General features: G+C 36.9%; 3 pseudogenes; all 3 read left to right on the forward strand.

Annotated features, from left to right (window-relative positions):
- The first annotated feature begins 1758 nt into the window (after positions 1-1758).
- LOC125315188 lies at positions 1759-2702 on the forward strand (annotated as a pseudogene).
- Positions 2703-4580: 1878 nt separating this feature from the next.
- Positions 4581-5480, forward strand: LOC125313574 (annotated as a pseudogene).
- A 3829-nt stretch (positions 5481-9309) lies between these two features.
- LOC125313575 lies at positions 9310-10135 on the forward strand (annotated as a pseudogene).
- The last annotated feature ends 2316 nt before the right edge of the window (positions 10136-12451 follow it).

The raw sequence follows: 12451 nt of genomic DNA on the forward strand, positions 1-12451 counted from the left end.
ACGTGGACGATTGAGGATCATCTAATTATTGGACTATTATTGAATTACTCTGAAATAGTATCGACTCTAACTCTCCCACTCCCGTTTTGAGGATCTATGCGACCCGGGATTTGATTGATGATAAAGAAAGAGAATTCTTGGTTCAGTTTTCCACCTTAACGACAGAAAAAAGGATTGATCAAATTCTATTGGGTTTGACTCATAGTGATCATTTATCAAAGAATGACTCTGGTTATCAAATTATTAAACAACCGGGAGCAATTTACTTACGATACTTAGTTGAGAGAGTCTCAGTCTAGTCACTCAACTAATCCACTCATGGAGTGCTAGTGGTATATAGTAGTGTGGTAGTTGAGACTCCGCCCCTTCTTCTTCAGTAAAGCCTATTCATTGAATAAGCGATGATCCAATGGTTCTTACTCAAGGAATCTTTGGACTTAGTTTGAAGTTTTATTGAATAATCGCAGTTCTAGTATGAATATGAGGTTTCAATCAATTCATAGGGTCTTAACAAGGGAATTCATGGAAGAAAAAAAAAACCGCTTCATTAAGAAATTCAAAAATTAGATTAGAAAAGGGCCCCGCTATGAAAAAAAGAAGAAAGAAAGAGGGCTGGAATCTACACATTGATTCCTTTTTTTTTTTTTTGCAATTTTTGTTGAACCTTATGCATCAAAAGGTGCATGTATGGCTCTTAAGGGATACAAATTTTATCCTAATCAACTGACTTTATCGAGAAAGATCACTTTTTTTAGGCCAAGAGGGTGATAGCGAGATTTCGAATCAACTTATTGGTCTTATGGTATATCTCAGTATAGAGAATGATAACAAGGATCTTTATTTGTTTATAAACTCTCCTGGCGGATGGGTAATCCCCGGAGTAGCTATTTATGATACTATGCAATTTGTGCAACCCGATGTGCATACAATATGCATGGGATTAGCCGCTTCAAACGTCTAGCATTGCCAAATGTCTAGCATTCCCTCATGCTTGGCGCCAATGAGTTTTTTAAGAACAAAAAAAAAAGACTATGCCTTCGCCATATGAAATAGGAATATTAAGTAATAATAGCATGGCACTTCAAATTTGATATGAGAATTTTTTTTTTCAAAACATTAGATTATATTTCGAAAGAGTATTATGAAATTAGTATAAAATAAAGGGTATTCTCGATTTTATCTTATTTATCGGTGACCATTACCATTTCAGCGTCACAAACTTTTTTGTTTTCACAACAGAAAACTTTTAACAATATTTATGTTTTTGCTATGAAATAGTACAAAAAAAAAAAACTTTGGGATTGCTGAATCACAGACAAGATAAATATATAAAAAGCAACGGAGCCATCATAGTATTTTTTAACTACTCCAAAAGGAAGGATGGTAATTGGATCATTTGCCGATCCGAATCGGATAAACCCTAGATCTAATCTATATATTTTTCTCTTTCTTCGATCGAAATGGAAGGTAAAGTGAATTCCATTGTATAGTCGTATGCAATGCGCAAAGGATGCCTATACGGTTGTTCAATTCTATCTTTCTTTTTTTATTATTCTTTATCTCTTCTCCTCACCTCATCATGCGTAGCTTAGGTGGAAGGCGAAGAAGGCCTCCTTCCGTGCGCGCTGGGGGGGCGCATAAGTGAGATACCACTCTGGAAGAGCTAGAATTCTCCGTTAAGGATTAGTAATCCTATTATGCGCCCCTGCATCTAGCATTGGGCAAACCTCATACATGGATGTTACTCATACAAGCGATTGGGTTGAAATGAAAAATAAAGGATTTCGAATCCATCTTCTTATCCTATAACGAATATAAACTAATTCGATTGAAAAAGAGAGGATAGAGAGTCCGTTGATGAGTCTACCTGTCTGCGAGGTATCTATTCTTTTCTTACTAAAACACCTTGTTTTGATTGTATTGCACTATGTATCATTTGATAAACAAGAAATCCCTACCTTTTTTTTTTTTTTTGGAATCAAACCAAATTTCCAATGGAGGAATTTCAAGGATATTTCGAACTAGATAGATCTCGACAACATGACTTCCTATACCCACTTCTTTTTCGAGAGTATATTTTTACACTTGCTCATGATCATGGTTTATTAAATAGATCGATTTTTTTTCGAAAATGCAGGTTATTACAATGAATCTAGTTCAATAATTGTGAAACGTTTAATTACTCGAATGTATCAACAGAATCCATTTTTCAAGCACAACAAGAATTTGTATTCTCAAATTTTCTCATAGGGATTTGCAGTTATTGTGGAAATTCCATTTTCCCTACGATTAGTATCTTCCTTAGAAAGGAAAGAAATAGCAAAATCTCATAATTTACGATCAATTCATTCCATATTTCCTTTTTTAGAGGACAAAATTTTCACATTTAGATTATGTGTTGGATGTACTAATGCCCTATCACATCCATCTAGAAATCTTGGTTCAAACCCTTCGCTCTCGGGTGAAAGATGCCTCTTCTTTGCATTTATTACGTTTCTTTTTCCATGAGTATTGGAATAGTCTTATTACTCCAAAGAAACATATTCCCATTTTTTCAAAAGGGAATCCAAGATTATTCTTGTTCCTATATAATTCTCATATGTGCGAATATGAATCTATCTTTCTTTTTCTCCGTAATCAATCTTCTCATATACAATCAACATCTTCCGGAATCTTTTTTGAGCGAATCTATGTCTATGTAAAAGTAGAACATTTTGCCAAAGTCTTCTTTGATAATGATTTTCAATGCATCCTATGGTTCTTAAAAGATCCTTTCATGCATTATGTTAAATATCAAGGAAAATCAATTCTGGCTTCAAAAGATACGTCTCTTTTCATAAATAAATGGAAATATTATCTTGTTAATTTATGGCAATAGTTTACAAAGGCGATGATCAGTAGCTGGTCCGAGAGGATGATCAGCCACACCGAGATTGAGACACGGCCCGGACTCCTATGGGAGGCAACAGTAGGGAATTTTTCGCAATGGGCGAAAGCCTAACAGAGCAATACCACGTAGAGGTAGAAGGCCCACAGGTCGTGAATTTCTTTTTCCGGAGAAGAAGCAATGACGGTATCCGGAGAATAAGCATCGGCTAACTCTGTGCCAATAGCTGTGGTAATACGGAGGATGCAAGCATTATCCGGAATGATTGGGCGTAAAGCATCCGTAAGTGGCTTTTTAAGTCTGCCATCAAATTCCGGGGCTCAACCCTAGACAGACGGTGGAAACTACCAAGCTGGAGTACGGTAGGGGCAGAGAGAATTTCTGGTGGTTGATACCATTTTCTATGAACGAATGCATACATATTTGTTAATCATTCAAAGGACCTATTCGTAAGAATTTTTTCCCAATCTATGGATAAAATAGGATAAAAGACAATATTATTAAGAAAATAAACGCATTGTTATGCTTCCACATCAAAGTGAAATATAGTACTTAATTCTTTTTTCTTTCATTTTATGTCTATTGGTGTTCCATAAGTACCCTTTCGAAGTCCTAGAGAGGAAGATGCCTCTTGGGTTGACGTATAGTGCGACTTGTCGGATATATTGGGTCATATGGGATTTCCCGGTTCTCTCCCCCAATCAAGATATCCTCTATTTCGCCCAAACAATATGTGGAGTAACTCCCGATATGGCAGTAAAAGAAAGACGTGTAGGCGGATCAACTCATCAAGTTCCCATTGAAATAGGATCCACACAAGGAATGAGAGAAGCTCCAATAGAAAAATATTGGAAAGGAAAAATACTTCAAAGATTGACCTGTTCCCATGCAATAGTTAGGAATTCTTGATGGTATCGAGTCGGAACAACCTGCTCTTCTTGAATACCCCGATTCAGCGCTAAAGAATTTCCCGCCGCCACCATATAGTATTCATCTCTACTTGGTGATAAATAAAGCATCCGTACTTTTTTTTATTTTGATCTCTTGGAGATTTCATAAAATGGGCTTTCTAGAGACCCCCCGACCAATTCTCGCATGAATTGCTAAAGATCTAGTAAGTCCAACATTAATTCCTTGAGACGTATCGATCGGTCTTTGTTATAAATCAAAAGATTTTTCTTCTTTTTCAAAAAATTTCCCCTTTTTTTTTTTATCAAAGCACAAAACTTTCTTTGGATTTTTAGTCATTATATCTATTCATTGAATAAGTGATGATCCAATGGTTCTTACTCGGGGAATCTTTGGACTTAGTTTGAAGTTTTATTGAATAATCGCAGTTCTAGTATGAATATGAGGTTTCAATCAATTCATAGGGTCTTAACAAGGGAATTCCTATCAATAATAAAGAAAAGAAGAGTAAAGATGCATTACATACAAAAAAAGAAATAAAAATAACAAATCAAAGAAAAAGAAGCAAGTAAATAGAAGATTCAAGAGGCCCGTAACGACCAACATAAAGACGAATGAGCCGACTTGATATTTTGGCATCACAACCACAAATAAGAGCTTTCGTATTTTTACTAATTCGTATCTTCGGAGAAGTTAGAAAAGGTCGATGACAGAGTTTCAAACTTTCTATTCCATTTTCCTTGAAAACAAAGTGATATTTTGGGTTTTTATTTGAGCTGTACGAGATGAAATTCTCAAATACGGTTCTCCGGGGGGAGTACTATTGGTTTACCTATCTCAATAAAGTCTATGATTGGTTTGAAGAACATCTCAAAATTCAGGCGATTGCAGATGATATCACTAGTAAATATGTTCCTCCTCATGTCAACATATTTTATTATCTAGGAGGAATTACGCTTACTTGTTTTTTAGTACAAGTAGCTACGGGGTTTGCTATGACTTTTTACTAACGTCCAACTGTTGATGAGGCTTTTGCTTCTATTCAATACATAATGAATGAAGCTAATTTTGGTTGGCTAATTCGATTAGTTCGTCGATGGTCGGCAAGTATGATGGTCCTAATGATGATACCGCACATATTTCGTGCGTATCTCACTGGTGGTTTTAAAAAACCTCACGAATTGACTTGGGTTACGGGTGTGGTTTTGGTTGTATTAACTGCATCCTTTGGTGTAACTGGTTATTTCTTACCTTGGGACCAAATTGGTTATTGGGCAGTCAAAATTGTAACAGGTGTACCGGAAGCTATTCCTATAAGAGGATCTCCTTTAGTAGAGTTATTATGTGGAAGTGCTAGTGTGGGACAATCCACTTTGACTCGTTTTTATAGTTTACACACTTTTGTATTACCTCTTCTTACTGCCGTGTTTATGTTAATGCATTTTCTAAAGTTACCTAAGCAAGGTATTTCCGGTCCTTTATAGAGGATATAGATCATAGATATTTGTAATCAATCATTTCTCACTTGAAGAGGAACAATAGTATTTCATTGCTACAAATATGGATTATTGAAAAGAATAAGACATGTATTTTGATATTTCCCTTCAACTATACAATTGAGTATTATTTATTTGACACGAATAGTTGAAGGGAATTCTCCGAAGAGAAAATGGATTATGGGAGTGTGTGACTTGAACTATTTGATTGGGCCATGCAGATGGATATATACCTTTATCCGCCACATTGGAATTCACAACCAAATGTGTCTTTGTTCCAACCACCCCGTAAAAGCCCTATACAGAGGATAGGCTAGTTTGTTTGAAGAGAATCTTTTCTATGATCTATGATCAGACCCGATCATATCATATATGAACAGGCTTCGTAAGATCTAGTAGAATAAGTAATGTGACTTATGACAGATTTTGTTTTAGCTATTTTACTTACTTAATAGTATAGAAATGCAGCCATTTCTTTTGCATCCACCTGATTTCCGATACTATCGGAGTGAACAAGGGGTCTAAAGAAAGAAGAGCTAAAGGCTAAACTATATTAGTGTCACGTCCCGCAATCCTCCGTGAACGTACAACCACCTAAGCCGTAAAATACTAACCCAGGATACCACATTACGACATACGATAAAACATGTAATGCGCAAACAGAAGGTAACTAAAACCCCGAGTAGAGTACAAGTGGACAAAAGAGTAGAACCAAATATTCACATATATATACAACGTCGGTCAAGCGATAAACATCGGCGAGACCGGATGCAGCACCCATGAAAGAACAAAAGTAGGAACAAGAGACCTAGCCCCAAAAGAAAATCACTGGGCCTCAAAAGATCTAACAAAGCGAACCGGAATATCTAAACTAGGCAGAAGAACTCCCAACAACCCCGCCACTCTTGTCCTCGGCAGTCGTCGGTACATAATCCGGGTCTGTCTCTGCAATCTCCTCCTCTGTCTCACCGTCGATGTCTTCCTCATCCTCCGAATCTGAGATCACCACAACATGTCGGTCGTCTACCGTGGTAGGGCTCCTCTCTGATATGTTCCTAGATCCCGCTGCGGATATCTCTACGTCCGTCTGTATCTCGGGACGAGTTGGGTGGCACCACTCTGGAACAACCTCCACTGGAACGTCCTCGGGTCGGAGAGGACCCCGTAGGTCGCCATCTCCCGAGCGGAGGAACCAAGACTCAAATGGATGAGGCTGCATCCGTCCCGCTCCTAAATCTACCCAAACCTTGGTACACTTTCTAACATATACTACACATTTACTTTTAGGAAACTCCTCAAAAGTTACCGTCTTCTCCTTTGGGTCGCCTAATCTGACTAGAACCATCTTCAAAGTCGGGGTTCCGAAAAGGGGGGGTCCCACAAAGGGGTGAGATTGATATCTCAGCGAGTAAATCATAACCCTAACTAGAACACCAGTTCAAAGATAAAATAAAAGAAGGAAATGTAAAAGCATGGCATAGCAGAAAATTCAACTTTGGTAAGCTCACGCAATTCGGAGAACTCGGCATGAATGGCATTCAAATAGAACAATTTATCGAAATAAAGACCTAAGTAGTCGCACTAGCATCACACGAATTTCAATAACAAAATCAAGTCGCCCGCGTAAGAACGCCTCAAGCATCATATCAATTTCACTCTCATTTGCCTACGTAAACACGCCTCGGGCATTACATTTCAATTTCAATACCTTAGCCCGTGTAAAAACGCCTCGGACTTAAATCAAATTCAATATATTAACCCGCGTCAAAACGCTTCGGGCTATATGATCTCAATGTCAATAAACTCGCCCGCGTAAACACGCATCGGGCTTAATGATTTGTGGAACCTACGCATTCTACGCCTCGGGTCCCCTATGCCACCTCATTGGCCCAAACAATACATAACTAATCCAGTAATTCCAGTCACAAATCCCATCGCACCGTATTACATTCCAACAATTATTACATCCGTGAACATATCTATGTTCTAGGAAGGGTAAGAATTACTCACAATTGTTGTTCCAAGTGCCCAAGCCAAATGAATTCCCTCTTCCTCTAACCGGCTAGCAACAACTCAAGTCGCGCCTATAGAAATCAATCCAAAACTTAATCAAATCGAACTTCATTTGCGCCCAATTTTTAACCACACCTTAATCACCATCTTAAGACATCCCACAATTAAATTCAAGATCAAAAGACTTCAGTTTGGCCTTTAAACAATTCGGTCTCTCCTGTTCAGAAACAGGGCATTCCCGGTTTTGCATTAATCTGCCAATTTCAATCCATTTAACTATTCTAATCACTCAATCTTCACTAATTGCATTTGCCAAACCCTCATTCTACATGTTAATGAGGTCTACTAAAAATTTGGCAGCAATTCACTTCAATTTAGGACCTCCAACAGTTCAGCAATTAGTAAGCATCAACCGGTCAGAAAATTGCTGTAGTAATGAGCTCCAATTCAGCTCTATAACTCTAATTTTTCCCAACATAACATAGTAATCTTAAATCATCCAGACCTAATCCTACAAGTCCTTGAGACATAGCCGAAAATTTCATGCCAAACGGAGCTAAAATGAGGAAGTTATGCCACTTACCCTCAGCTGACTCAAAAACCGTCGATCGATTTTCTTTTGGCCGGCCAGAACTGTTCCGGTGACCAAATGAGGTGATTCCGGTTGGAGAAGGTCGGCAAAAGATTGAAATTTCAGGGGGTAGTCGGCTTGTGGCTAGTGGTTTTCCAGGGAATGAGCAGCAACCGTTTGAAGAAGAGATCAGAAACTGGTTCAGCTGAGGCAGTTTCTGGTTTGTCTGCAACAGAAAGGAGAAGAAGAAGAAGCTGAAATTGGAGGGGAAGGGAGGCTACGGGAGTTCTCAACTGAAGCAAGCTTCCCTATTTGATACTATCCCTTAATTTCTTGAATTATTGCTTCAAGAAAGTAATAGTCAATCACCCACCACCCCCATTTGACACTTGGCAAATAAATCTTCCACCACAAAAATTACTTCAGCCATTATTAACCATAATTTTCTGGTAATTCCAGCTGAGATGTATTCCCAAAATACCATATTGCCATTCCTTGTACTTTAAACAAAAATTAATACTCTAGGGGCAAAACGGTCATTTTACTTCCGTCGGCTGAAAATTTGATTTTTCCACCACAGGTTGCTTTCAATGAAGCGATGTCTAATCCAAAACCAAAATTTGAATTCCTCAATTCCTTTGTCCAAATTTTGATATTTTATTTCCTGATTCATTTTCTATCAATTGTAATTCCAATTTGTTTCAAATCGACGGGCGGCTTTTGCAGCAACGTTACGCGTATCGACTCAGTGATTTTCACCACTCTTAGGCATACTCTAGTCATGGCCATTTTGGTTGTCATGTAATTGCGAGGGTTTATCACTAGTCCATAGGTTTCGATCTTCGGAAATCGATTTAGGAAAAGTTCGCAAATTATACATTGGTTAAGCGGAATCACCCGCGTACCAATCGTACAATACTAGCAATGAATTCCATAATCGTCTTTAGATCGCCATTTCTCGGCTCTAAATATCCCCTCCGCAATCCTTATGGTTAAAATGCCAATTCTTATTTGAGTTTCCTAGGTCCACGTACCTTGTCGCGCGTTAGCCTTTCCCTTTTTGGTCGGTTAACTCATGATTGATCAAATCTGAGTGAAATCTAACTGAAATACACTGATAGATCATTCCTCATTCATACATCTCAAAAAGGACGGGAATTTCAGAATGTCACAATTAGTAACAAGTAAATCCTTTGTATTTAAGGTAAAATAAAAAGTTTCAAGATATTTTGGGGATAAAGTTCAATTCCAAGGTCCGAGACGACCAAGAATGCACTTGATTATGATGAACTTTGTAAGCGTACTTGGGTCTTGAGCATTTACTTGTAAGAACTAAATTCCTTGCAATGGGTAGTTGCAATTGTGAAAAATGGAATCCGGTCAATATATTCTTCCATAGAATCATTGATATATGTGTGTATACTACGTAGATTTTATAACATATAGATTTCTTTTCTATGGATATGGATCCATTTGGTTTATTTGATTCTTGCTCGAGCCGGATGATGAAAAATTATCATGTCCGGTTCCTTCAGAGGATGGATCTAGAAGAATTCGCCTATCCCAATAACAAAAAAACCTAACTTAAATGATCTTGTATTAAGAGCTAAATTGGCTAAAGGGATGGGTCATAATTATTACGGAGAACCCGCATGGCCCAACGATTTTTTATATATTTTTCCAGTAGTAATCTTAGGTACTATTGCGTGTAACGTAGGCTTAGCAGTTCTAGAACCATCAACGATTGGTGAACCCGCGGATCCATTTGCAACTCCTTTGGAAATATTACCTGAATGGTATTTCTTTCCCATATTTCAAATACTTCGTACAGTACCTAATAAGTTATTGGGTGTTCTTTTAATGGTTTCAGTACCTATGGGATTATTAACAATACATTTTTTTGGAGAATGTTAATAAATTTCAAAGTCCATTTCGTCGTCCCGTAGCGACAACTGTCTTTTTGATTGGTACCGTAGTGGCCCTTTGGTTGGGTATTGCAGCAACATTACCTATTGATAAATCCCTAACTTTAGGTTTTTTTAAAATTGATTAAATTTTGTTGTGGAATAAAATATCACGACTTATGTATCTAGGGAATAGTCGCTTCAAAGTGAATTTTCCCTAGATACATCTATTCAATTAAATTCTGGATTTATTCTGAATATATAAATTCTGCTAAAGTTGAAATAAAAGCCCATTTCATCTTTTTTTTTTAATAAAAGAAACTAAAGAAAAAAAGACAATTTCCTATTTATTCTTCGGTAAATGGGTTGTGAAATGCTTTTTCTTTTTCTAGACTATCCAATATCTGTTTTACATCTTCTATGCGAAAATATTCCATTTTCATAAGGTCTTCTTGACTCTTATTCAAAAGGTTAAATAGTATATGTGTAGTGTACCTTTTGTGGCGATTATAGGTCTTGTGAGGCAATTCTAATTGGTCAATAAAAATAGATTTCAATTCTATTTCTTTTTTCGTTTTCCTTAGCTTAGCCAATCTATCATGAAAAGTAAAAAAAGGGTAAACTAACCTTGTACCGATTGTTCTCTAAATGTAAGTTTTCTTCTTCTGCATGTAGAAAAGGAATAAATAAATCAATTAAATTCCGAAAGGCTTCATGAAGTGCTTCTTTAGGATTTAAACTTCTGTTTGTCCATATTTCAAGAAAAAGTATCTCTTGTTTTTCATTTCCATTCCCATAAGAATGAATACTATGATTTGCATTTCGAACGGGCATGAATACAGCATCTATAGGATAACTTCAATCTTGAAAGTTTTTTGGTGTTTTTATATGATATCCACGATTCCTCTCGATTTGTAACCCAATACACAAATTAATGGGTTCCGTTAGACTAGCTATATACTGTGTATTATCAACGATTTCCACAGAAGTTGGTAAGATGATGTCTTGAGCAGTTACACATCCAGGACCCTTGAGACAAATAGACGCATTGCGAGTTTCATACAGATTACTTCTTAATACAATTTCTTTCAAATTCATTCAAATTTCATGTACTGATTCTTGAATACCTACTAGGGTAGAATATTCATGTGGTATTTTTTTAAATTTTGCACGGGTGATACATGTTCCTTCTATTTCCCCAAGCAAGGCTCTTCGCATCGCAATGCCCATTGTATCGGCTTGCCCTTTCATAAGTGGAGATAGAATAAAGTGTCCATAATAAAGACGCTTATTGTCTGCTCTTGATTCAACACACTTCCACTGTAGTGTCCGAGTAGATACTCTTATTTTCTCTCAAACCATAATAATATTATTTGATCATATCATTGAATCGTTTATTTCTCTTGAAATCTCTTTCATTTTGATTTCTACACACGTCTTTTTTTAGGAGGTCTAGAGCCATTATGTGGCATAGGGGTTACATCACGTACGAAACTTAATAGTATACCACTCCTACGAATAGCTCGTAATGCCGCATCTCTTCCGAGACCAGGACCTTTTATCATGATTTCTGCTCGTGGCATACCTTGATCTACTACAGTCCGAATAGTATTTCCTGCTGCGGTTTGAGCAGCAAATAGTGTCCCCCTTCTTGTACCATTGAATCCACAAGTACAGGCGGAGGATCAAGAAATTACTCGACCCCGTACATCTGTAAGAGTCACAATGGTATTGTTGAAACTTGCTTGAACATGAATAACTCCCTTTGGTATTCTACGTGTACTTTTTCATGAACCACTACGGGCATTCCTACGTGAACCAATTCTTGGTATAGATTTTGCCATACTTTAGCATCTCATAAATAGAAATTCGAGATATATGGATATATCCATTTCATGTCAAAAGAGATCCTATTTTTTTCATTGGGTCCTTTACGTTAGAGAGCCCATTTTCAAAAGATTATCCTTGTCTTTGTTTTTGTCACGGATTAGAACAAATTACTATAATTCGTCCCCTCCTACGGATCGGTCGACATTTTTCACAAATTTTATGAACGGAGGCCCTTATTTTCATAGTTATCGTTACTTAACTTAATTCTTACTCTATTTATTGGAAAAAAATAAGTTTCTTGAAATGTTGAACCTCAAATTGTATCCCCATGAAGGGAATGCTGAAGTTGAAAAAGCAACCTAATCATTCGAATCCTTATTGTGGCATCTATAAATTATAGACCTCTGGTTGAATCATAACGACTTACTTTAATTTTGCCCCCTTAGTATACGTATAAAACTCCATCGGATCTTTTATGAAACATAACCTAGAATTAATCTTCATTATCGAAAAACCCCGAGCATACATACCATTGAAAAGGAGAAGTGATTAATTAATTAAACCTTAATGAATCCATTTTTTTGTTTTTTCATTCTAGGGCAAAGCCCTAGAAGTATCACCTAATGTAGCAGGAATGATATCAACTAACCCACCCTTTTTTCTTTTGACAAATAGGAAATTCTAGATCGAATTCGAATATAAAAAATATTACCATATATAACAGAAAATTTCTCCGCCGATTCCTTCTAGTCAAGCCTCTCGGTCTGTCATTATACCTCGAGAAGTAGAAAGAATTACAATTCCCATCCCAACTAAAATTCTAGGAATTCATTGATAGTTC

This window comes from Rhodamnia argentea, chromosome 1, assembly GCF_020921035.1.
Source record: "Rhodamnia argentea isolate NSW1041297 chromosome 1, ASM2092103v1, whole genome shotgun sequence".
NCBI classification, from domain to species: Eukaryota; Viridiplantae; Streptophyta; class Magnoliopsida; order Myrtales; family Myrtaceae; genus Rhodamnia; species Rhodamnia argentea.